Source organism: Ceratotherium simum, chromosome 19, assembly GCF_057802395.1.
Source record: "Ceratotherium simum simum isolate JZ-2026a chromosome 19, ASM5780239v1, whole genome shotgun sequence".
In the NCBI taxonomy this organism is placed as follows: Eukaryota; Metazoa; Chordata; class Mammalia; order Perissodactyla; family Rhinocerotidae; genus Ceratotherium; species Ceratotherium simum.
Window position 1 is genome coordinate 43,078,845 of NC_141918.1, and position 27,473 is coordinate 43,106,317.

The 27,473-nt window shown below is 39.1% G+C and overlaps 1 protein-coding gene and 1 long non-coding RNA gene across 3 annotated transcripts in view; both read left to right on the forward strand.

Annotated features, from left to right (window-relative positions):
• The window catches only part of LOC147914543 (uncharacterized), a 487,630-nt gene that overhangs the window by 56,400 nt on the left and 403,757 nt on the right, over positions 1-27,473 (forward strand). The window lies entirely within an intron of this gene.
• PKIB (cAMP-dependent protein kinase inhibitor beta) overlaps positions 10,630-27,473 on the forward strand; it is a 101,788-nt gene continuing 84,944 nt past the window's right edge. Inside the window, exon 1 of one of the 2 annotated variants that reach the window (XM_087444044.1) lies at positions 10,630-10,925. The gene's annotated coding sequence lies outside the window, so the exon portion shown is untranslated. The remainder of the gene's footprint in view (positions 10,926-27,473) is intronic. The other variant, XM_087444043.1, reaches the window with a different exon arrangement.

A 27,473-nucleotide genomic window follows, 5' to 3' on the forward strand; every position in this document is an offset into this window, starting at 1 on the left:
GTTGCCTATAAGTTGCATTTGTCATCAAGAAATAGGATTCACTTCAACACTAGGATTATTGTATAATGACAAGAGGCATGGTTTTTCTCAGTGTAAGAGAAGCACAGTTTATGGAGGGTAAAACCTTGAGTTGAACCACTGAGTTAAGGAGGCAAGGTGATGGGCAGCAGTGCTTCTCAAACTGGAACATGTTCATGAATCACTTGAGAATCTTGTTAAATGCACACTGTGACTCAGTAGGTCTGGCGTGGGATCTGGAATCTTGCATTACTAACAAGCTCCCTGATGGTGCGGATTCTACTGGTCTGGGGGTCTAGTATAACAATGATGTACATAACTCTGATATTTATGGTAGGTAGGGTTAATATTTTTGATTTGAGATCTGAGAATGTTTGGATTTGAAATATACAAGTGTTTGGTGGTCACTTTCTCTTGTGAACTTTCACACACTAAAAGTATTGATGATAAAGGTGTGTGGTGCCAAGCTAATGTTTTCAGCCATAAATTGTCCCTTTACTGAGAGCATTTGTGTACTGGATTGAAACTAAATCTTCTAACACATCAGGCAACTGTGTCTGCAGATCTGTGCACATGAGTTTCAGGGAAAATAGAGAAGTCTCTCATGTATCTGTGCTATTTAGTTTTCTTCATTTTGGATGCCTCAGATGGCTTGATATGAACCAGGGGGCAGGGCGGGAAAAGATGCAGCAAGTTTATATACTTTTCCTTTTGAAATACACCAAAAATTTGTATAAGCTCTTTCCATCTAGCTATAATAGAAATGTTCTGTGGAAAAATGGGGACATTTAATAATAAGGACCCGTTAAGTCATTTAGTTAATGTAGAAGCTAAGAAGACTATCACTGTTGAAGTGAGAAATAATTTTATTTGTCCCCCTATTTGAGACATACCATTAGTGTTGCTATTAATGGTGACTTTATCAGACGATTTCCAGAGCATGACTTGGAATAAGCTCCCTTATTGATAATGATTAATGAATAATTTATAAACAGATAACATTCACAATTGTTAAAGTACTTCAAAGGCAATACAGATAGAATTTCAAAATAATCTTAGTTAAGACTGTCCTTGTTTGAATCTAATGTAAAAAAAACCTGTCTTAATTTCAGAGAGGAATGTCAACACTCGTTACTATTTTATGTGAAAACTTAGACATAAAAACTTAAGGCCATAGAAGTTGTCAGGAACAGAGTTGAGAATAGAACTGGTTATCTCAGAATTGTGTCCTCCACTAAATTCTCCAGATAAGTTTTCCTCTGAGCAAAATGTAAGTGAACAGAATTTCTTCTTTTTCCTTAAGATTTATTTCACTCAATCCAAAACATTTATAAAAAGTCCATTGTGTGCTGTGAACTATTACTAAGTGTTTTGTGGAAAAGGATTTATATGAAAAATAAAACAAAACAAAAACAAACTAAAAAGCAAAAACAGATTACTTGGACTTCTCCTTCTAGTCAAGATGGGATAATAGGGACCAGATCTACCCTCCTGCCTGAAACAACCATAAAAGTAGGCAAAATACATGGGACAATGTTTTCAGATATCAAACATCAGGCAGCACAAGATTGTGATCCCTAAGAAAGAGGAAATAAAGGAGGTAAGCACTATGATGGCCTCAGCTCAGTGTTTGAAGAGAGTTTTCAGGTAATAGTGCAGGGAGGGGGAACTCAGGCTGGGGGTGATCATTTCCCAGAGTTGAAGAGATAGAACTGGTCATCTGGGGAGCCAGAGCACCTAGAAATTGCAGGGCAGAGCCCCTGTGCAGAGAGAACTTAACAGAGAAAGAGCTCCTAAAACCTCCAGAAGATCCCCTCAAGTCTTCCGTTGGGTACAAATCAGCTTATGCATGTAAAGAAATGAGAACCAGCTGAAGGAGAACAAAGTCACCACAGCTCACACAGAGCTGAGAGTAGTTCATGTTCCTATACGTGGGATTTTAGTCCTACTTCAATATACATTAGATAGACTACTCAAAAAGTTATTATTTCAAGAGTGGAGCAAAATAAGCCCTAGACTAATGACTTCTGTCTTATCCTACCTCATAGAACTTAATGGAAAGCCTCAAAAGGATAAACTGTTTCAAAGTAACTGAACTATGGCTAAGAACCAAGTTCAATAATACTAATAAGAACACAGAAATAGCCATCACCCATCCAACAAGGCAAAATCATAATGTCTGGCATCCAATAAAAAATTACTAGGCATGTAAAGAAGTGGGGAAATATGACCTATAGTGAAGAGAAAAAGATGTCAATATAAACAATCCAAAATTGACACAGACAATAGAATTAGTAGGTGATGACATTTTAAAAGTTATTGTAGCTATATTCCATATGCTCATGAAAGTAGAAGACAGATTGAACATATTAAGTATGGAAGTATACACATGGAAAATATGTAAAAGATGCAAATTAAACTTCTAGAGTGAAAAATACAATACTTGAGATGAAATGGACACTTTAAAGAACTAACAGTAGATTAAACACTGCAGACATAGTCATAAAACTATTCAAAATAAAACACAGAGAGAAAAAAGACCAAAACCAAATGACTGGAGCATCAATGACCTGTGGGACAACTTTAAGCGGCCTAGGCACACGTGTTAATTGGAATCCTCAAGGGGCAGTGGGCAGAAAAACTATTGGAAAAAATGGCTGAAATGTTTCCAACCCAAGAAGTGCAATGGACCTCAAGTGCATGAAACATGATGAAAACTACACCAAAGGCATCATAATAAAGTTACTTGAAATCACTGGTAAAGAGAAAAATCTTAAAAACAGAGAAGAAAAGATATATTTTGTACATAGGACAAAGTACAGCAACTTTTTTAAAGTATTCGGAAAAAACCTGTCAACCTGGAATTCTATATTAAAGTCTTCTTTATTACTTAAGAAAAGGAATCTTCATTAAATAGTTTGGAATCAGTCAGGGAAACATGGGCCTTGTCTGATAAATCTTCAAGGTGATTGATTGTAGTCATTCTTTCTTCTTTCCTTCCAAACCTCTCCCTTCCTTTATCAATACAAGGTTGGGAAAAAGATTTATCTTATGCATATCTATTAATTGGTAATGCTAAGGTCTGATTCGTCAAGAAAGATGTCCCCCCTCTAGATATCAGAGTGCTGCTTAAACTCTAACTTTTGGAAATTAATTGTTCTCAGACATTGCTATCATCCTAAAGTTCTCTTCTGCAATGTCGATTACTCTGCTCCACTCCCCAGACTGTTGATCCCAAAGAGTGTTGCACAAGAAGCTACTGAGAGGGTCAGTGTGTTTATAAACCTACTCATGGCTCACAGGAGAACCTCAATGGTTGGGAAGGAGAAGATGAAAAAGATGCAGAGAGGGGACAGTCTTTACTTATTTTAAATTTTGTCGAGGGCTGCAACTAATAAGGAGAATCATGGGTAAGATGCATATAATCCAAGAAGCTCAGAGAAATGTTCATGCTAAAGATGATATTTCAACTGTTAGGATATTTTAAATTAAGGAATACAATTTTTTGTTGTTATTTCCCTTAGATTTAAGGGCTAATGTTAATTTTTTTTACTGCCTTTCTAACACTTACATAGTATAAGGAAAATAACAACAACAAAAGTGTCCCAATTGGGTTAACTTTAAATTCTCAGTCCCCAGGAAATTTTTAAGAGGCTAGCCTTCAAGTCCAATGCCCCCAGGAACATCTCAGAAGCTTCCCTTTTTAGAAGACTCCACCCACCCTAAGTTCCATCAGTGATGCTTGAATTATGTTAAATTAGAGTTTGCCCAAATCAAAAACGACTCAACTCATTTTATAAGACAACTTATCATTCATTATATTTATCTACAGTTATGGAGTAATTCAGGACCATAATAAATAACATCTACTATGAATAATATAACAGATACTATGAAAATGTTACTGGAGTTATGATAAAATATATATTTTCTAATATAATAAGAGAAAATTCTAGAGACACTGAGATCCTCTGTGTTAGGAGTAATAAATTAATTTTTTAATTATGATGATCATCTAATCCTAAAGCTCCTATCTCTGATTTTGAATCTGTACACAGAAACAATTCATATAACAGTATGTTGAAATGTTTTCAACTATTTCTTATATATGTTGTTAAAAATAAAGTTTATTTGGGCAAATAAGTTACCACATACTGGTGAATCACAAAGATATCTTTGTTAAGTTTTAGATTTCTTTAATTTCTTTTGATGTTTTTGCCAGGTGTTAAGGTCAACATGTTGAAGAGAGGAGGAGAATGGTAGGTATTTTTATGTGTATATATACATAATTATGGTTCAGTAGAAAGGTGTGGATTAATTTACTTACATATTTATGCAAAAGTATTTATTGAATGCCTACTCTGGGCCAAGCACTTTGTCGATGCAGTACTGATGGATGGCTAGATGGTTAGCAATTTTTTGTTTTTGTTTTTTTTGGTAAGGAAGACTGGCCCTGAGCTAACATCTGTTGCCAATCCTCCTCTTTTTGTTTGCTTGAGGAAGATTGTTGCTGAGCTAACATTTGTGCCAGTCTTCCTCTACTTTATATATGGGATACCGCCACAGCATGGCTTGATGAGAGGTGCGCAGGTCCGCGCTCGGGATCGGAATCCATGAACCCCTGGCCACCAAAGTGGAGCACGCGAACTTAACCACTACACCTCTGGGCCAGCCCTGCAATTTTTTTTATTGGTCCTAAAACATTCAGACTTGTCTTATTTACTGGAAGAAATTAGAAAATACTATTATGGAATATAAGAACTTCATGATAAGAAATTTATAGTATAACTAGGAGACAATACACATGAAAAGGTTTTAAGGACATGCTGACTTAAGAGACTTAAGAGAATAATATTTTTCTTTTAATTTAAAATTGCTATACTGCCCAAACACAGGAAAGACAGGCTATAAAATTTGGATAGCAACTTGGCAAATGTTTGAATGAATTGATTGCTGACCCCGAAGAGTGTTGCACACGAAGCTACTGAAAAAATATGGAAAAAATTCATCAATAGGCCTCCATAAGTAGATTACTTGTGAAAAGGAGTTTGAAGAAATTAAGTGACATTCTTAAGAGCAGAAGGTAGTAAAAATAAGCATACTCTTCCCTTGCACCAATTACGAATGTTGAAACAAGGAAGCCACATGGAGTGGCAAGTTGATTAGCTTATCTGGAAAACAGGATTCATGTTGGGAAATGATAAGAATTGAAGTGAGATGGAGATGGGTGGGTAAAGTGTTCCAAATGTTGGGCTGAGGAGTTTGAAATTAATAAAGAAGCCAATTCAGAGACTTACAGAATTTTAGAGCAGGACAATCCTTTAGTCCTATACCTTCCCCTCTGAGAAAGCTGACTTCACTGAGATTACACACCATTGGTGGCATTGCCACTGGGATTAGAGCCCAAGATTTCTGTTTCTGGTGTTCTTTTCATATACTCTGCTACTCTGCAAAACGATGCCCCATTGACCAGGAACGGGATAGAAGCATGAGTACAATGATAATTTTGAAATACTTTCTTAGGAAATTTGTACTGTAAATACTAAAAGGAAAGCGGTCTCTTCCTCTTCCCTCTGCTTCTCACTCTACAGCCTCTGATCTGAAAACCAGTCATGGCCCAACCTTTTCATTGCCCAGCTCTCCCTCAGTGGATGTGGATCTGTGGCATAGAGTCTGCCACACAGCAGGAGCAGGGTCACCACTGGGCAGTTCAGGCTCCATCCTCTTCTGCCATTGGCCACTATTTCACATACCAAGCTTGGTTTCAGGGCAACTTCCTTAGAGGACACCCAACGGTGGATGCTCCTCTAATGGGCTCCAAACCTCAGTCCAGTTATGCTGCTGTCCCACTGCCACAATTTGGGATTCTCTCACTGTTCCCGTTCAGAAAATAATGGATGGAAACTTTGATGGAATTTATGGCTCCTGTTTTGTCATCAGCAGAAGGGAGAAAGGACCAGAGTGTGATGATTTTTAAGGAGAGTTCCATTTGGTTGTGGCAGCTACTCAACCATTTCTCAGAGTGCCTGTCAGCTAGAGGAGGAGGATGAGACAATACAGTTAGCATCATTTCCACATTTCTTTCTCCCCTCTCTAAGGGCTTTTAAGATTGTCCTCTATAAGGCATGGCTTGGGAAGCTAGCTCAGCCTCCGCCACAGATTCACAAGGTCATTCTCCCAGGTCTTATAAATCTCATATTTTTAGGAAGGGATGAAATAAATGTGGTTATCCTGTAAACTTTCCTTTAGTACCAGGGACCCACATATATCCTCTGGAATGGAGGATGGCTGGAGAGAAGGAGTGGAAAATTCCATTTCCTCAATTCCCTGTAACCAGACTCGACACTATCCCAGGAATGAGACTTTTCTCCCCAATCCCTTTTTGTCCCCAAGGACAGATTGCTGCTCCTAGGGATGTAAAGTCTCTCTGGGCAGTTTTAATCTTCTGATTTGTTTTTTTTTTTTGGTGAGGAAGATTGAGCTACCATCTGCTGCCAACCTTCCTCTTCCTGCTTGAGGAAGATTCACCCTGAGCTAACATCTGTGCCAATCTTCCTCTATTTTGTATGTGGGTCGCTGCCACAGCATGGCTTGATGAGCAGTGTGTAGGTCCACGCCCGGGATCCAGAACCCACAAACCCCAGGCCCCATTCTTGTGCATTTTATATGTATTCAATTTCATGGTTGGAAAGCTTTGTAAACATTGATAAGCCTCATATTGTTATAGCTATCCTGGTTTGCCAATTAGACCTGAAAAGCTGATAGCTTTTCAGGTCATTGTCATCCAGCCTGGCTATTCCTGTGGCCCCAGCCAATTTCACTGTAGTGGACTGAATGCTGGTCTCCAAGAAGATATATCCAATTCCTAACCCTGGCACCTGTGAATGTAACCTTATTTGGAAAAAGGGTCTTTGAAGATGTAATTAAGGTAAGGAGCTCCAGATGAGATCATCCTAGATTAACTGGTAGATCCTAAATCCAAAAAGTGTCCTTATAAGAAGAGGAGAATACAGACAGTAGAGGAGAAACAGAGACTCTGTGGAGGTGGAGGCAGAGAATGGAGTTATGCAGCTACAAACCAAGGAACACCAAGGATTACCTATAGCCGCCAAAAGGCAAAAGAGGCAAAATAGGATCCTCCCCTAGAGCCTTCAGAGGGAGGACTGCTCTGCCACCACCTTGATTTTGAACTTCTGGCTTCCAGAACTGTGAGAGAATAAAATTCTGTAAGTTCAAGTCACAAAATCTGTGGTAATCTGTTATGGCAATCCCAGGAAACTAAGACACTAGCCTACAAAAACATGGAGTAGGCTGATGGTGGCTTCTGTCTGCCTCTCCTGCCCACGTCTCAGCTAGCTTGGCCCCGAAGAGAGCAAAACGAGATGTCATTTGAAACCTTGCAGCCACACCCTTTCTTCTGCCATTCTTGGTCTCCCCTCAAAATAGGATCTCCTGCATTTCGTCTCTCCCGTACTCTAATCCCCAGAGGGTTCGTGCTGCTTCTTGCTTCACCTCTGCTCCCACTTCTCCGCTTCCTCCAAACAAGACTAGCTACAGAATTTGCGGGGCCCAAGGCAAAATGAAAATGTGAGGTCATTTGTTTAAAAATTATTAAGAATTTCAAGGCAGGGCATTAAGGAGAGCATTAAGCCAAGCACAGGGCCTTCTTAAAAGTGGAGCCCTGTGCTACTGCTCATGTCACATAACCGTGAAGCTGGCCCTGCCTCCTAAATCTATCCACTCTGACCTTGCAGAATCCTCCTTCAATATTGAAAAATCCTACTACCTTCGTAACCTAGTCACATTATGCTTCCTCCATTTTCTTGCTTTAGGGGAAAATTAGATTTCTTCTGAGAATAGTTTCCCCTAGATCTCCCTTCAATGTAGACTGCTTATTATCTCACACCCTAGGACCAGGGGCGGCAGCACTGGCATCCTTGTAGCTCCCCGGTACTGCTTTTGAACTGTGTACCACTTCTCCTACCAGCCCTTGATCCGGTTAGGCTCTTGCTCCCTGGATATGTACCTTCTGCCCCAGTTCTGCACAGTCATCCACTCAGTTCCAGATCATTCCACCACATCATCAAAGTCTTTGGTATCTGACTCGTTCCTTCTCTGCCCCTACATGGCTTCAATGTCCATGCAGATAGCCTTTTTAGTCCCTTAGTCTCCAATTTCTTGATCTTCACTCTATGTCAGCCAACACGAGCCACAGTTCTTCCATAAACCATGCCATCATTCTACTACTAAATCTTTCAAGAAAACTATCCCACTGCCTGACTACAACTTCCTATCTTTCTCTCTCTCTCATTTGATCAAGATTTGTAGTTCTTTGACTTCTTTTTCTCTCCCCTTTTATGTCTTCACTTATTTTCCTATGTAATCTTAAGTTAACCTCATAGCCCTGGCTTTCATACACTCTCTTACAAATAGTAGGCAAGCTTTCTCCTTGTCTTTCTGTCAGACTACTTGATGAAACACCAAAGTTCGATTAATTAAACTTTCTGCAGTTAGAGTCATATATTTTACACAAATTCACACAATTGTGTGGAACTACTGCTACCACCAATTCCTGGACACAAAAATACTTCGTTGTACTTAAGGTCAGGTTCTGTCTACCATGCCCAACAGCAGCTACTGCAAACCTTCAGGCCATTTACCTGACTCCATCATCTCCCTTACTCTCCTAGTAGAAATGAGAGACTAGCAACAATCTTCAGGCCACTATATACAGACAAAGGCAGTCTATAAAAGTGTTTTCTTTCTTTCTTTTTTTTTTTTTTTGTGAGGAAGATCATCCCTGAGCTAACATCCGATGCCAATCCTCCTCTTTTTTACTGAGGAAGATCGACCCTGGGCTAACATCCATGCCCATCTTCTTTTATTTTATATGGGACACTGCCAAAGCATGGAGTGACAAGCGGTGCGTTGGTGTGCGCCAGGGATGTGAACGCACGAACCCTGGGATCCGAACCCGTGAACCCCTGGCGATGGAGGAGGAGCGCGTGCACTTAACTAACCACTTGAGTCACCCGGCAGGCCCCAAAAGTGTTTTCTTAAGTCATTATTTTGTCTTAATTGAAGAAAATGAGGTTATATTTATTCATTTAAAAACTGCTTATTAAGCAGCTATTTTGTACAAGTACTAATTTAGGTACCGAAGATAGAGCCTTCATGGAGCGTACATTCAAGGGGTTCTGATGATTTCAAATATGTAACTTAAAAGCGTATCAGTGAGGGCAATGTTTTATTGAATTTACCCAAAAATACCAGTTTTACAAAACAAATTTTGTGAGTATAAGGAATACAGTTGCAGAATCATAAAAATACAATCATGATAGTGTAACTCATAATCCAAACATTTTAGATCTCTCTCTAGCATAGACTCTCTAAAATAAATAGGCCTTATAATAATTTGCCTTAGATAATAATAATATTATATATTATTATATAAGAAAATAATAAGAAGCCATAGAAATATATTTGATAATGCCAACTAAGTTTTGAAGTCATACTAAAGATATAAATAACTCTCAATTTCTTTAATTAATATTTATATGACCACACAGATAACTATGTTTTTAGAAAACAAACGTGCAAATGCTGGAATTTAGAAAAATCATGTGCTTTATTAACTAGGTGTAATTTAAAAATGTCAATCAACCTTAAAGGCAGAAAGACTTGAGTTCAAAAACTGATTTGGAGTCTTCTTAGCTGTTTTACTTTATTCAAATTATCTAAACTTGCTGAGCCTCAGTTTATTTATCTGAAAACAGAGATTATTACCACATTGTGGGGGTAGGAATATTAATTGATTTGAAGAGCCTGATTGTAGCACCATTAGCAGATACTTTAAATAAAATATTTGCCTGATTATATTGTCATAGCTCACATAGCCTTTGCCTAAAAAGGAAATTTGGAAGTGGTCAGTAGTGAAGTGGCAGGTTTCATAGGCCCTGGGTAGGACGCCTGAGCACAGTATCAATGAGCATATTGGTGTAAAGAAGTGTTTGGACACTAATAATGACTTTCAGGAAACCAGAGGAGATCTCAGGACTTCAGAGAGGAGAAACCATCTTCTCAGGAAGCAGAGAAGAGCACCTTAATTTTATCAACAGTATTGTCATCCATTTAATATGGTTTTTAAAAGACACAATGGGACTTGAATAGTAAGGACCTCATTTTCCTTAGTGAGAACCTGAAAGTGAACCTTGATATACATTATTTTCTGCTTTTCTTTGCCCAAAAGTTGTACGTTGCTTCCCAATCTGTTAAAATAATTTGTTGAAGAAGACTCAGATTCCGGGTGCAGATAAGAAAACTATGCACATTCTTACTTCTCCAAACAGCCACGATTAGATCAAAGGGCAACCTGATGACACTCAGAGCAGAAACCCTCCGGACGCGCACATATGGATCCAACCAACAAATTGTACCAGCCACATCAAGCAAATTCTTAACAGAAGATGAACAACTACCCAGGGGAACTGAGAGTGGCGGGGGGCGCGTGGGGGAGGACACGGGTTCTGTGATGATCTCAGATGAGTAGTCTGCTAACGCGCACGTAGGAAAAAAGAGTCGTGCCCAGGGCGCCAACAGGAAAGAGCCCTGTCGCTCTTCCCGAGAGCTCGGCGGGGCAGGGGCTGCCCCGAGGGCGGGACGCGGCCAGGGGAGCCGCGCTCTGCGCTCGGGGGCGGGTCCCGGCGACCGCTCCCTCCGCCCGCGGAGTCGCCGCCGCCGCCTGGCTGCGCCCCAGCCCGGCTGCTCAGACGCGGCCGCGTCCCCGTGGACCGTAGAGGCGGCAGCCAGCTAGAGCCCGCGACGCAGCTCCGGCCCCCGAGAGGCTGGGCGAGCCCGAGCGCGAGGGGACCCGGCCCGGGCGCGGCGGGCGTCTCTGCGCGCGGTTGGTACGTAGCCGGTGGAGGGGCGAGGGGCGAGGGGCGGGTGTCGCTGGTGCGAGGATGGAGGGAAAGGACTTCGGGAGTCGGGGGAGACTGGGAGAGCGAAGCTAGGTAGGTGCAACTTTCCCATTCTCCGTCCTGGCTGCACAGCACGGGGGGAATTCAAAGCAGATGCCCATTTTCGCTAGGGCGACCACACCATCAACGCGCAGACGAGGGTACTTTTAGAGTGAGAGGGGGCGCTCAGGTCAACAGGCGTAACCAGGGAGGTTTAGTCACCTGCTTTTGCCCACTGTGTCCTGAAGGTGGACCTTGGTGACCTCCTGTCATAAGTTGCTGAGCCCTTCGCCTCTCTCGCCGGCAATGCCACGTCGTTTTCCTTGGGCTGCGCCTTCCCAGCTGGCGGCCACGGTGTCAGCAGAGACCCGGGTTCCAACCGGCTCTGCCAGCGTAGAGCTGTGCGGCTTTAGCCAAGTCACCTCACCTCTCCAGTCTGTCCATTCTTTGATAAAATACGAGGACGATTAGACCGGATGGTGCCCAGTGTCTCCTGCAGCTATTGGATCTTCTCTGAGCCTAGGAAGCCGGCCGGCAGCCAGAGAGGGACCCCAGTGTTAAGGGGTCGCGGGGGCTTAGGGGATGGTGGGCAAGGAGGGCTGGGCTGCTGCTGCTGCTACAGCCTCTTGAGGAAGCTCCTGAAAGCGCCTTTTGGGGGAGAGATGACCCTGCTTTACCAGCTGCCCCAGCCGGCAAGTCCCTGCCCAGTGAGGCTGAGATGGACGGGCCAGTCCCGTCTTCGCAGAGCTCATCTCAGGGAGCGCAGCCGAGCTCGGTTCCTTTGGAAATGCGCTTGGCACCAGCGGGGCACACGGGAAACACTAAAAAACAAAACAGAAAACTACAGGTGGCATTATTAGTCGGAGTCTGTGCAGGACTGGAAAGTGGAGATTCGAAGTAGATGCCTACTTAAACTTTCGTCTAGATAAAATCAAAACCTAAAACCCTCATATTGTTGGTTTGGATACTGGAAAAGTGTTGGGTTAGAATTGCTCTGAGTATTGCATTTCCCTGTGTGTACATGTAGATTCAAAATCCATCTGTCCACTTTATCTCTTCTCAAGATGCCTTTCTTATTGCCGTTGCCATTAAAAAAAAAATTCCTCCTGGGATTTAATATTCAGAAAGCTCAGAATTTGGATTATGAAAATGAGATCTGATGGCCATAAAGCTCAGAGGAAGTACTGTAATGAGTAGGTTCTGGTTCAAGGTTGGTTACACCAGCATTTTGAAAACCTTTTTTGTTTCCTGTTAGTATACACTATCTCAAGGGAGTTTATTTTCTAAAAAAGGTGTTTTGGAAGATCAAATGATTCAATTTTGAAGGGAAGTATACTTTGGAAAAAAATTTTTGCAAAAAGTTTTTAGTAATTGACCTTTTAGTCTTATTTTTACCACAGCTTTCTTCAACAAAATATCCAAGGCTAATGGAGTAACTTATGCAGGATATTTAAGAATGTGTCAAATTTGATTTTTGTTAGAAAATTTTTTTCTCCTTTTTTGTCAATTTTAAACTAGAAATTTAGATTTTTAGAAATTTACCCCTTTCAATGATTTTTTAAAGAAATTTCACCAAGTTGTAAAATCATCACGGTAATTCCGTTTTAGAAAATTTTCATCACCCCCATAAGATCCCTCATGCCCATGTATAGTTAATCTCTGTTCTCACCCCCAGCTTCAGACAACCACTGATCTACTTTCAGTCTCTATAGATTTGCCTTTTCTGAACGTTTCATATAAATGGAATCATACAATACATGGTCTTTTGTTTATGGCTTCTTTCACTTAGCATGTTTTTGAGATTCATCCATGTTGGAGCGTGTATCAGTATTTCATTCCTCTTTATTGTTGAATATTTTTCCATTTCCATTGTATGGATATACCATATTTTGTCTATCCATTCTCCAGAGCATGGACATTTGCGTTGTTTTAAATCTTATGAGTCATGATGCTAAGAATATTCACATACAAGTCTTCGTGAGTACATATGTTTTTATTTCTCTTGGGTAGATATCTAGCAGTGGAATTGCTGGGTTGTATGATAAGCTTGTGTCTAACTTTTTAAGAGCATTATAGAATGATTTTTATATAGAAGTTATATATTTACAAAATGTAGACAATTCTGGAAAAATAAACGTTTCTTACTGGATCGTACATGATTTGATATATAGTAGAGAGAAAGTTGGGAGGAAAGAAACACTTTGCTTCCTTTCAAATTTAGAGCTCACATACAATCTTGAAAAAAATGTAACATTTCTCAGAAATAAACCATTTTTAAAGGTAATTTTTGGAGCAGTTTTAGATTCACAGCAAAATTGAAAGGAAGGTACAGAGATTTCCAATATACCACTGTCCCTATATGTGCATAGCCTTCCTCATTATCACAATCACTCACCAGACTGGCACATTTGTTACAATAGATGAACCTACATTGACACATCATAATCACCCAAAGTCCGTACTTTAGGGTTCACTCTTTTACATTCTGTGGATTTGGACAAATGTATAATGACGTGTATCCATCATTATAATGTCATACAGAGTATTTTCACTGACCTAAAAATCCTCTGTTCTTTGCCTATTCATCTTCCCCCCACTGTCTTTTTTTAATGCTAAATGAGAGTAAATTGGGCTTAATCAAGATTAAATTTCCTTCAATATCCATTGAAAACGAGAAAGAAAACAATTTTAAAATTGTATTTTAAGATGTTGATGAGACTCAGACCCTAATGGCTTGATAGTAAATTCAGTGGTTTTCCATTCCTTCAACACAAGATTTTAATTGAGTTAGAAAAAATCATTCCTTTCTGAATATCAAAAAACTCACAGAACCTATAAATCCTATGATAAAATAAACTTCCTTAACCATGATGCCACATAATTCTTTTAAATAATAATTAAACATGTTCTATTGTTAGATGTAGAGATCTAAGGCCCAAGATTAAGTGATTTAAATGTACAAAAATCATGTATTAGGGATAAATTTAGGGCTCCTGTCTTCCTGTTTTAAAACTTCTGCCATTAGTACATGCTCTTCTGAATCCTGTTGGTCTCAGAAATTTTCATATTAATATACTCTATGTATTTTTTACAAGTCATTATCAGTTAGTGACATTACGGTTGAAGAAGTCCAGGTTAAGCATTTGAACATACACGTGGAAACAAAAGTGGTTATTATAATTTTTTCTTTTTATTGGAAGTACAATTGATTTTGAGAAACCAAATGGATAGTCTACTTTTTTATTCAAGTGAGATGTACTTTTCATTCTAGCCTCAATGGCAAACAGCAGTTTTGGGCATCTGCCCAGGTATGGTGCAGACGCTAAGGACTCTATAGAGCAGAGTTGATCTGTGTCCTTCAGTCATTTCTATCCTTAAAATGTGATGGTGTCCAAGAGTTGGGTGCTTGATTGGAGAAGAAGTTCAGAGCTGTGTAAATAATAAAACAATTCAGATTTGTATATATTTCTGAACAGGAGGAGGTGATCTCCCCCAGAATCCTGGATCAGTGAGAATAGGATTTCTCAGGCTGGAAATAGGGCCCAGGGAATGGACACTTTAAGATTCTGTGGTCTGGAGCCAAGACAGCTTGAACACTTGCCTGGGGAGCAGCAGCAGCAGAAGCATTTACAGACAATGTAAATAGAGCTAAATGCCTTCCTCTAGCTCTTGGATTCTCCCTCCCGCACTCTCTACTTCCTTCTAAGCCCTAAATCTACTCTGCTGATGAAAAAATATCCCCATGTGGGACTGTGGCAATTAGCATAGTTAACTGTAGGTTTTTTGGGTGAAGTAAAGGAGGAAACAGGTCCAGTGTGATGGTTCAGCAACAAAACCCTGGAAGACAGGAAACAGTCTTCCCAAGCATGCTTATATTTAAATGACCACCAAATAATTTACTTCTAGACTAATCTTTGTGGGCTGGGCTAATATGTCTTAGAAAAAGAAAATACTGTTCTTAAAATTAGTGTGTGTGTAAATAAGGATGGCTTACAACTCATGCAATTGCATGAATTTATTATGTTTGTTTATCATAAAAACGAGAATAAGTACTTCTATCATGGAGTCTCTGGAGCCAGGGATAATAGTACATCTCAAAACACTGAAATCAGCCCCTCTTGTTTGCCTTTTCCAAAGAGACCTTGAAATCTTTTATTTTTCCTAATAAAAAGCCAAGTTATAGATATGATGGATTTTGTCACAGTCTCAAGGTTTGTAAAGAGTCTGTCAAGCCCAGAGCAGATGTTACAAGGGCCAGGGTTTCCACAGAAACCACTCTGCCTCTCAGTTCCTCCATCCCTGAAGAAGGATGTCTGTCATAACTGTGTGCCTTGCCGTAGAGAAGCAATGAGAAAAGTTAGAAAAACAAAAAATAAAAAACAACTCTACTTCTTTCTGACGTGCCATGAAGTTGTGTGTGTGTATCTCTGTATACTCTTGTAGCTCTGAGGAAGTTGGATTTGAGGGTTATTGGACAGACTGTTGTTGTGGTCCAAGAAAGAGATGCTGAACAGTGAGTCAAGGGTTGGGGATGAAGAATGAGAGATGAACAATAGTATTCAAAGTCTAGAAATGTTAGGAGCCGAAAATGATCAATCTTGATGATAAGTGAGATATGAAGTTAGGGAGAGGTGGAATGAAGAGTGCTTCTTAAATTCTTCACTTGAGGTTGAGGGCTGGCACTATTTACAAAGATGGCAATCCAAGAATGAGGGCAGATTTGGTGGGTTTACTGGGTTGGATAATGTCTCTTCAAATTTCATGTACTTCATGTAACCTCAGAATGTGACCTTATTTAGAAATAGAGTCATTTCAGTGGTAATTAGTTAAGATGAGGACATATTGGAATAGGGTGGGCCCTTAACCCAATATGACTGGTGTCCTTATCAGAAGAGGAGAAGAGACACAGAGATAGAGACACATAGAGGGAAGACAAACGTGGCGATGGAGGCAGAGGCTGGAGTTATGCAAGGAATTCCAAGATTTGCCAGCCACCATGAGAAGCTAGAAGAGAGGTGTGGAGCAGATTCTCCTTCTGAGTCCCCAAGAAGGAACTAAGTCTGCTAACACCTTGATTTTGGATTTCTGGCCTCCTGAACTGTGTGAGAATAAATTCCTGTTGTTTTAAGGCACTTGGTTTGTGGCAATTTGTTATGGCAGCCCTAGGAAACTAATACATATGGGGGAAGATGATGAGTAAAAGATGAATCAGAGGTGAAGCTATCCAAGAGGCTGTTGTATAACAAGTTCAGCAGACATAGATTTAGTTGACATTGACATCCAGGAGGTAAATATAATGATGAGACCTACGGTAAGCACATGGAATGAGAAGGGAAATGGGAGAAGGTGGAAACCTAGGAAGCGAGTTCCCTGGAAGCTCAAGAAGGGAAGCTGGAAAGGGCATTGTCATAGCAACAAGGGTATGTAGAACTTCAAAATGTGTGGCATGATCAACAGGTCATAGTCATCAGAAGACCTAGTAGAAGAAGGATTTGAAAGGACTTTTGATTTGACAAGTAGAAAGTGAGTAATGGATTTATGATTGGAAGGTAGAAGCCAGATTGTATTGGGTGAGAAATGGGAAGTAATGAAATGGGATCAGCCAGTGTTGAGTACTCATCCCAGGATTACAGCTGAAAGATGGAAGAAAAATTGGGGTGAGTAGGGGGGGTCAGGACACAGGGTCAAATTAATATTTAGTTAATGTTTCAAGGAGAGCCTTGGTTCTCTCCTTAGATGTTATGAAGGAGTCATTAGTGTGGGAGAGGCTGAAGGTATGGAGAAGATAATTCACGGAGCTGATTTCCAAAGGAAGAAATGGGATTAGAGCAAAGGAAGATGCCTTAAACATGTATTATATTTTTCAATCTGTAATAGAAGCTTGAAATTTTTCTAAGGGACAGTAGTTATTTTTTCTTTCCATAAAATCGATGGTAGTACATGTTGAAAGAAGGGAAACTACTATGTACTGAACAACATAGGCCCCCAATTAAGTGCTTTCACATATTTCCTTGATTCTCCAACCTGTGGTGTTGGTCTTATGGCTCTATTTCCTAGATGAGTAGGTGAAGAGAGTGTCTACCCAAATTCATTTAATAGGAGTGGCAGAGGTGAGATTAGAAGCCAGGTTTGATTGGTGCCTAAATCCCCAGCCTTGCTGCCATTCTCACATACTCATATCTGACATTCTTAAGAGTCACTTCTAAGCATGGCTCACACTCAGTGCTCGTCCTCAATATCAGTTGTAAAGATGGTTACCAAAAAAGCAATGTGATGACTTTGGCAGGGCATCCACTGTATCCTGACGTGGTCAAAGTCCTGTATCACCGAACGAAGTATAGGTCTAAACCAGGTCATCTCAGGTTTTCCATTCAATTGTACCATATGGATTTGGCAATGTGGAAATGGGACTAGGCTACAAGTCTAGGGGTGAGTTTTTATTCAGAGAGGGGCAGAAGAAAGTTTTCAGGGGAAATGAGGAATACTGTCCTCACAAGGTAAATCTGGGCCAGCTCCCTGAGATGTTTGTGGACTTTGCCAAAGAATATTAAGCTTCAAGTAAAACTCGGCATAGGTTGTTCTAACTCTGAGAAGTCCATGTTTTGGGTTCTAGGTTTGCATGTTTTGAAAGGAAAACAAAACTTTCCATTTTAACTGAAAAATGGGAGGAAACAAAGCATTTTTTTACCCATAGATGTTTATTTTAACTGACTCTTTGAAAAAATGTTTTAATTTATCCTAATTTATTTAAAACTTTTCATATTATCTGTCAATAATTATTATTGGTTTTAATAGTCAATTGGTTCAGTTCTTCGCTTTGTAGGTTTTATCTCAATGTGATCCACTCGAAATGTAGATTAATGAAATGTGGATTTTTGTCTAATGACAATAGCTTAGGTTATATTTAAGGACATCTCAAATTATGTTACAGAAGGATTGTTAAAAGTTTATCTTACTTCTTTGGGACATTTTTATCATAAAACCATCACACTGTTAAGAACACATTTTTTTTTTTTGGTGAGGGAGATTGGCCCTGAGCTAACATCTGTGCCAGTCTTCCTCTCTTTTGTCTGTGGGGTGCCACCACAGCATAGCTTGATGAACAGTGTGTAGGTCTGCACCCAGGATCTGAACCTGCAAACCCCAGGCCGCTGAAATGGAGTGTGCGAACTTAACTACTATGCCGCCGGGCCGGCCCCCCCAATTTTTTATTTCAATTCTAATATTCAGTCATAATCATTTCAATATTGAGTGTCTTCCAGTCTTTGTACATTTTTAAGGATATATAATGTAATATTGGTGTACAGTTTCTATCCTACTTTTTTTCTCTTAAAATTATTATTGCCAGAATAAAAATGAATAGGAACAGCAAATTAAAAAAAACAAATAACATTTTTCCTTATTATGTAAAGTGACCCATGAATAGTTTTTGATGAGATAAAATTTCAGATCTTAAGGATAGGACACAGAGCATTTTCTAGTTTACTGAAAGGCTACATTCTAATTTTGCTGCATCCCGTAGTAATCATTGATTTAACACAAAAATGGGAAAATAAAATAAAAGAAAAACATACCCAAACCATTAAAATACATTGCTTTGCGTATTAGCAATGTACAAGTGTAGAATTCAGTCTTTTCAAGGACAGCATATGCTTGCTATTGAAAATTCTTCACCAAGAATCATAGATGTGAAAATATAATGTGATTTTTTTTCTTTCAATCATCCTTTTGTCAACTGTCCATCCTAACATTATAATGAGTTATTCCACATGTTATTTTCTGGGCAGGTAATATTTGCTACTTAAAATACCACCAAGTTTTAAACTTTAAAACTTTTAAATAGTGTTTTTGAAATAATATATATTGCAGTGTGAAAATCAGAAATTTCAGAATAGTATTAAGAAGAAATTAAGGTCCACCTGTATTTCCACCAATTAGAAGTGATCATTATAAAATTATTCTTTGCATATATGTAGCTTTTTAAAAACAAAAGTAATATCAAATCATATCTCCTGTTTCCCACTCAATAAATCATCTTAGTGTATCTTTCCAAGTCAAAAAAATCGTATTTTTAGATGGCCACATAGTGTTCTATTAAAGTATTTAACTAGTCCTTTATTGGTAAATATATAGAATGTTCCCAAATTTGGCTTTATCTACAATTTCATAGTAGATAACTCTTCATAATCTTTATAACACTGTACACACCTATATGATTAATTCCTTTAAATAAATTTCTAGGCATAGAATTGCTAGGTCAGAGGATATTCACTTTTTAAGGATTTTTGGATACATTTGCAAATTTTCTATTCAGAAAGCCTGTAGCAATTTATACTCAAAATAACATTTCTGCTAACATACTAATACTATTTCAAAAATTTAAAATTTAAAAATCAGTAGGAAAAGATAGCTCATATTTGTATTTCTTTGCTAGTTAGGCTGAATAATATGTTTATTGGATATTTTGGATTTATTTTTATGAATTGCTTTTTTATATTCTTTGCCTATTTTTCAATCTATTGCCTATTTGTTTGCAAGAGCTTTTATTCATAAGGATATTAACTCTTTGTATATCTGTGATGTTGCAGTTTTTAAATCAGTTTCTTTTTTGCCATTAACTAGTTAGGGTGCATTGCTTTGTAGAATACTTAAATTTTATGGATCTCAAAGCTATCAATTTCTTCTCACATAGTTTCTGGTTTTGTTAAGCTTGAGAAGGACTTTCCCACTTGTAAAAATATTCACCTGCGTTTTTTTATAGTACTTTTGATCTTTTTTAAAAACTTAAATATTTAATCCTTTGGAAGTTATTTTAGTAGGGAATGACGTAGGGAGTGTAACTGTATTATTATTATTTTTTAATGACTAGTCTTGTCTCAAATCCATTTGTTCTGTACCGGATTCCTTCCCTACTGATTTGAAATAGCATCCCATGCCGCCTCACCCCTCCACCTCCTTGGAGACCTCCTTCCTTATAGCTGTCCTGGCCATTGTGAAGTCCCACAGACTTTCCACCCCATGATCTCCTGGCCGCCATTCCTGCACGTGACTGCAGCTCTTCTATTATCTCCCCAAGCTACCTTGATCCACATCTGTCACTCACCACCTCACCCCAGACAGCAAAGGAATTGCACGGCCCACATCACAGCTGCTAGTTCTTCCTAAATTCCCACATTACCAGTTTTGGACCGTATAATTATTTTAGCCCTGCAAAATAGGTAATTTTCTAATGCTTCAAATCTCTGTTTTTATCATTTGTCTACTCATTTTTCCTCTCTGCCTTGAAACCCTGTAATGCTTCGTGCTACGTTTCCCTGACCTAGTCTCGGTTTTTTATTCTTCCTTCTAAACCATTCCATCATGCCTTCTGAAACACCTGTTCAATAACAATTAACTCCTCTTAACCTTCACTTTTTTCCCTAGCCCTGAAACTTGACTCTCCCCTGGGCGTCTCGGTTCCGCTTCAGCCTTTTCTATTGGAGCCTGTTTATTATTCTATAGTTCATCAATCTCAGGGTAGGGAGGTGACTCACGTGCCCTCCATACACCCATATCCCACCTCTAGACCATTATTTCTCCACCCTCTTATACTCATCCCTGTTCCTTTGAGCCATCTGTCTATACTGTCCTTTACCATTGCCCATTCCTATCATCTACCCATCACCTGAACAAATTCCTCCTCCACTGAACTCCAGCAACTAGTGTGCAGTCATCTTCTCCCACACTTCTCTTGTCCTCAGTTTGGGTGACTTCACGTCTGCATCCAACACCACAACCTCAGTTTTTGACCTACATAGCTCGAGCAGTAATCTTCTCTTTTACCCCTTCTCACCCAACCACTCTGTAGCCACACCCTGGACTTGTTATCATATGCATTGTTCCTTCCTAAAATCTCAAATTCAGAAACTCTCTGGGCATTAGCATCCTATATTCTTTTTTTACACCAATCCAAAGATTCACACCTACACTTGTCCTTTGCCTTTATTGGGATGGCTGATTCTTTGACCCATCTATTTTCACTCTCTATGCTCTTAGTGTTTGAAGTAAGATGTTTCTCAGTGGCTTCCATGTTTTCATCAGCACGGGTTGATGGAGAACCTAAGAATATTTTGTGCTTCTGGCTAGTCCCTTACCACCCTCTCCCCTATAACCACAGCAACCTCAGAGTCTCACCACCACCTGCTTTGAGTCCTCCATGACCTAATGACCCCTTATCTTCCTGTTTATGCAAGTCACTGCAAAAATCTGTATACTCCCCAGTAGCATGACCAACTGTCCTGGTGTTCCTGGGACTGAAGGGTTTCCCAGGATGCTATGCAGAGTAAGTCCTTGACTTAAAGACTCCACACTTTTGAAAATTTTGAAATTCCTTATTTTCTTTTTAAACATCACCTGTTTTCATCTTCACTTTCAAGCTGTAAGCTATTCTTTCATCTGAAGTATGTGATTGCTCTTACTGTTCCCTCCTTTCTATATGATCCTTTTAATCTGCTGTGTGTTGAGAAACTCAGATAACTAAGTGCATTAGTTAGGAATGTTACAGTTGCCCATGATAGAAAATCAGTGTCAAATTGACGTAAGGAGAAAGGGAGAATTTATCAGATTTATGAAACCCAGCTTTCAGTCACAGCTTGACCTGGAGCTCAAATTATTTTGTTAGGAGCCAATTTCCTTCTACTTGGCTCTACCCTCCTTCAACTTGGCTTCATTCTCAGGCTCTGCTTGGTGACAAAATAGCTATCAACAGCTCCAGACCTAACTTCTGAAGTTTAAATTCAAAGGGAAAATAGTGTCTTTAGTTAGTAGCTTTGGCACCAGTCCTAGGATGGACTAACTTGCATCATAAGCCCACTCTTCAAGCATTTGCTGGATTGGAAAAATGTAGTAAGCCTGTTGGGGCAGGTTTGAGTCGCATGCCACTTCTAAACCAATTACCGTGGCTGGGGGCATTTGGAGCTCTGATTTTTTGGGTCTGGGTCTCAACTCCATTCTTGGAAACAACTGAATCACATCACATGGAGTGAGGCTAGGAGGGAAGGCTCCCCAAAGGGGAAATGGATGTTGGGTAGGTAAAGTTTTTACTACCCTCCAAACTGATGACAAACATGTTAAAAAGAAAACAGAGGCATAAACAGGCTCTGATTAAACCTGTAGGACTGTTTTATGGGCAAAACTGTGAACATTATTAGTGAATAGGTTTTATGACATTAATTTTGACTGAACAGCAGTATTTTTTAGTACCCTAATTCTTGACTGTATTCTTTGTAGTTTAAGTTGCAAAATAAGTAAGCTTTGTGTAAGTAAATTTTGTTCAATATAACCCTCTTTAATCACCATTAATTTTATTTTAAATTTTGCCTGTTCAAATAATATTTTGAAGATAATAAAGAAGAAAGAAGGGAATCTTTCTTTTTTACATAAATATTTTTGCAGCTAACATTTAAGAAACATATTGACACATAATTTTGGAGATAATAGTGGAAAACAAAATCACTAAACTGGAAATTGAAAAGCTTTGTTGTGAGGCCAACTCAACTTTTAATTAGTCATGTGACCCTGAAGAAGTCTCTTAGTCTCTAGAGATTTCAGTTTTTTGTCAACAGGATTACACCAATATGAATAATATGGTTTCAGTTCTTCATCTTGAAATCAGTACATTGAAAAAAGGACTTGTATTATTCTAAATAGAGTCTATAATTCCATATCTTAATGCCACATATGCCCATTCATTTTCAGGTTCATTTCTGTGGATGGTTGTATATGTCTTTTATTTAAGTGTCTAATGAATTTTGGAACTCACTACATGCATCTCTGAGATGAATAATTAACTAAATTCAAACAAACAAATATTTATTAAAAAGCATCCTCCTGGACTCAGGTACTTGTGTTTAGTGATATATTGCATAGAGGAGTGAATGAGACTCCATCTTTTCTATAAGAAGCTTAGAATTACATCCTTTTGGGAGAGTGAGGGAAAATAATACACACAACTTTTCTGTGAGGCAGACTACAATAGAACTAAAAAGTGCTGTGGGGTTTCAAAGAAGAGAAAGATAAACTTTGAAATTAATCAGAAAGACTTTATGGAGGCTGTACTAATTGGGATGGATGGTTCTTGAAGGACTGATGGAATTTCAATGAGTGGGTGAAACATTCCGGATTGAGAGAACAGCATGAACAAAGGTACAAATACAGAAAAGAAGAGAACAGAACTGTGTGGAATTTTAGGGACTGGGAGAAGTTAAGGGTGGAAAAATACACTGGGGCTGTTAGTGAAGGCTCTTAAATGCTATAGGATGAAGACTTTGCACTTAAATTTGTGGCTAATTTGCATCCTTGAAAGTCTTTGAGTAAGGAGTCATATAATCAGTGCTGTACTCTATGAGTCAAAAATTATTTTGACAGGTTGTTTATATGTGGATAAATACAAGAGTTGTATACATTTTTAAAAAGAAATCAGACAGAGAAGAAATGGTTATTAGCAGAATCTGTTAAAAATATACTAAAGGATTTCGGTTTATGGCCGATTCAATATGAATTGGTAATGTCCAGTGGTTGTCCAACAAAGGTAGTGTATTTTTAAGTTGTATTAATAGCAGTATCTTATCCGGAACAAGGGAAGTGATAGCCCATCTCTGTTCTGCCCTGGTCACATTGTTCTGGACACTCTACTCCTGCAAATAAATAGACACATACGCTTTGATCAGGATGATGAGTTATTGCAGAAATGATAGAAGGAATAGTCATAAAGTGGAGATATTTAGCTAGAAGAAATGAATACTTGGGAAAGAGGGCGTGGAAGTGTAGTATAACATGATGTATGAAAAAAGGGAGAAACGGGCCGGCCCCGTGGCTTAGCAGTAAAGTGCGGGGGCTCCGCTACTGGCGGCCCGGGTTCGGATCCCGGGCGCGCACCGACGCACCGCTTCTCTGGCCAAGCTGAGGCCGCGTCCCACATACAGCAACTGGAAGGATGTGCAGCTATGACATACAACTATCTACTGGGGCTTTGGGGGAAAAATAAATAAATAAAAATTAAAAAAAAAAGAGAGAGAAACAAACACAAGCTTTGGAGTTGGATCTGGATTTAAATCTCTGATCCTAACTAGCTGTGTTATTTTGGGAAAGACACCCTTTTGCGGGCTTAGTTTCTCTTTTTATTTTATGGCATAGAGATGATACTATTTACTTGCAGTTTTAATGTTATGATTAACGATTGTTAAGTACCCAGCACATTTCCTGGCATCCAGTATACCTGCATTATTTTTATTTGAAGGACTGTCTTGCACATAAAGGAGTTTAGACTGGTCCTGTGAGGCTCCTGCAGAAAGATTTAGAACTACTATTGGAGAGAGAGATTTTTACCTCAAAATAAAAAAGATGTTATAAAGGTCAAGCAGCAATAAAAAAGTAATAGTATGTCTAAGTGGGGCAGCACTCGCTGAGTTCAGTGGTGGTAGTGGTGGGCGAGAGCCAAGGCTGTGTATATCTTTTACATGAAAGTCAAGCAATGTGCCCCTTAACATAATCCAGGAGGGATGCCCCAAGAAAAGGGCTTCTCACTCTTTTCCACCAAAGAATTCCTGGAAATCTGGAGGCATAACTCAAAGTGCTCCATGGAAAAGTACCAAATTTCTTTGAAATGTCATATTCATCTTAGAAGTTTGTATAAATTTTGCATTCTAGTTTATAATGTGTCTATTTTGTCTTAATATATAATTAATGCTTTAAGATATATACTATCAAGTAAAACTGCTTTGATTACAAAATTTATCATGTTGTTGTGAGTTCCTTCTGGCCTACAGTTAAGTATTTCCAAGGTTACAGGTTTCCTAGTTGAAGAAGCACGGCCTTAGCAGTATGTAGGACCCACAAGCTCGTAATAGACTAAGAATTCTCTCTCTAGACGAAGTCTATACAGATAGGCTAACAAACTACACAAATGGGCTAATAATTCCAATTTCCACTGATTAGAATTTGTGTTGTATTAACCTCATATTAGTGCTAGTATCAAAATATTTAGTAATATAGTTTCGTAAATATATATGTGAACTTAAGAAGTTGCAGAGAAAGCACAAAAGCATTGTTATATTTAAAAATGGAGGCCTGTATCTCTAGCTCCGGAGGTGGTGGGGGAAGAGGTTGAGTGGCTTTGTGATATCGCACTAGGCTGCTGCATTTGTGGGCTTTTGTGTATTGTTTGCTCATGTTCTTATTTAATTTTTTAATTAATGCTTTGAGGGAGACAGATGTTGACTAAATGCTGTTTTGTGAGGTATTATTTAAGAGGTTTTAAAATTAGAATAACTTTTTCTTGCTTTTTATTTAGCCCTAAATTTTTTTTTTGGTTTCTTTTATATTCTCTTTCCTACTTTAGTTGCACCAAGATTCCTGCAAAAATTGCTTTAAGAGTTGCTAATCTGAATGGGAAATTATGTTCCCAGAGCAGCTCCAGACCAGCTTTTAGTGATCACGTAGTTCTCTGGAGTTGCATGTTATTATGATTATAATAAAAGGGGCGCAGACGGTCTGATGATTTTGGCCATGTTATTGGATGGATTGGGTCACTGCAGACGTATCTGCTTATTTTCCTTCAATGATTCATCCTAGTTTCGGGAAAAGAAGACCAGCCCAGAAGACAGGAGATTAAGTTTTTGTTTTTGTTTTTGGTGAATTACTTTATTACCCATTCCTGGTTAATTAAGAGGTTAAACATACCCAATCCTCATTTATTTTATAATTTTGCCTACAGTACTGTTCTCTAATCATTAATAAACTATAGTATAAACACCTCCTTAATACTAAGGAATATGCCAGGCATCGAGGAGACCAGCTTGAATAGAACAAGATCCTAGCCTTTGACAAACATGGGATTAATGTTGAGCAGGTAAATAACTGTAAAACATTGTGACTAATGCCACTGTTGCAGTATGAATCAGGTATGAAGACGCTCAGAGGTGGTTATAAGTAATTCTAAAATCAAGCATGGCTTCTCAGAGGAGGTGATGTTATTGCTAGATCTTGAAAGATAACCAATATTTTACCAGACAAAGGGAAACGTGTCCTTGGAAGAGGAAAGAGACTCAAAGTGCATGATGTATTTAGGGAACTATAATTAAATCAACCTAGGGGGCAGTAGCAGATATGGTTAGAAGTTCAATGGGAAGTAGATTCAGAAGTGCCTTGCATGTCATGCTAAATAGCTTGGACTTGACTGAAGGTCTTGAATTAGTGGGGCAGTAGAATCTTATTTGTACTGTGGTGTACTGGCTGCAAATCCCTGTCTCTCAGAGCACATACGTCCTCCTCTACAACAGAGAGGTAAGGAACAGTAGGCAAGATGGGCAAGGCAGGACTTGTGTTTTGATGTGTGGGTAAGTTTTTAGATTGGTTGATCGAATCATAGCCTTTGTCCCAAGAGGTTGGATATGGATGGAAAAATATGACTAATTTAGATTTATTGGGTTTAAGAGTCTAGACTGGGGGCCGGCCTGGTGCCGGAGTGATTAAGTTTGCATACTCTGCTTTGGTGGCCAGGGTTCACAGGTTCAGATCCTGGGTGAGGACCTACACACCACATGTAAGCCATGCTGTGGTGGCATCTCACATACAAAACAGAGAAAGATTGGCACAGATATTAGCCCAGGGACAATCTTCCTCAAGCAAAAAAAAAAAAAAAAAAAAAGAGTCTAGAATGAAGGAGACGTTGATGTGGGTTTAACTATAGATAAGAATTGCACATCTTTCCTAGAAATTGCTATACTTAAATAGGATTATGTGTTAAAATATTTTAGGAACAGGCTTGTCATAAGAGTAATGTGGTTTAATTCTTATGTTTTTCCCCTTTTTGTCTGTTAACAGAAAATACCTAAATAGCAAAATGCTTTGAAATTTTGAAAGCTCTGAAAGTCATATTTCAAAGGTCCTTTAAAAAGGAGTGGCCTCCTTTCTGTGTGAGTGTGCTTTTTTTAATAGACTTTTTTAGCTACAGATTTTGGCTCTGATGCATTAGCTTTCCGTCAGCTTCTCTAAAGATCCAAGGATGGAGTTTAAATTAAGGATACATTCAAGGGTGCCCTTCAGAGTAAGGACTAGCCACACTCTGATTTTTATTTAGCAATAGTTGGAGAGCATTCGGAAAACTGTGCATAGATTATGTAACCAGTCACTGAGGGCCCCTGGCCTCCTGTTAACTTGGCCCTCTTAGGAGGCAGTGCGCTGGGAGCAGCTGGGTCAGACTCAGCCCTGTTGCCTAGCAGTCCCAGAGGAGCAGTCACAAGAGGTTGTTGCTGAGCAACCAGGGGGCTTATGGTGGCGCATCATCCCCCATGGAGTTTTACAGTAGTGGTGGACTTGCCCCCATGTGAAGCAGTACAGTCTGGCAGGGGGCCAAGCCTCCCTCAGAGGCACAAGAGTTGTTAGCAGTAAGTATTTGACCTTAGGATCAAAGACAATAACTGATGTTCTGTGAACATGCAAGCAATTTATGGAATTATT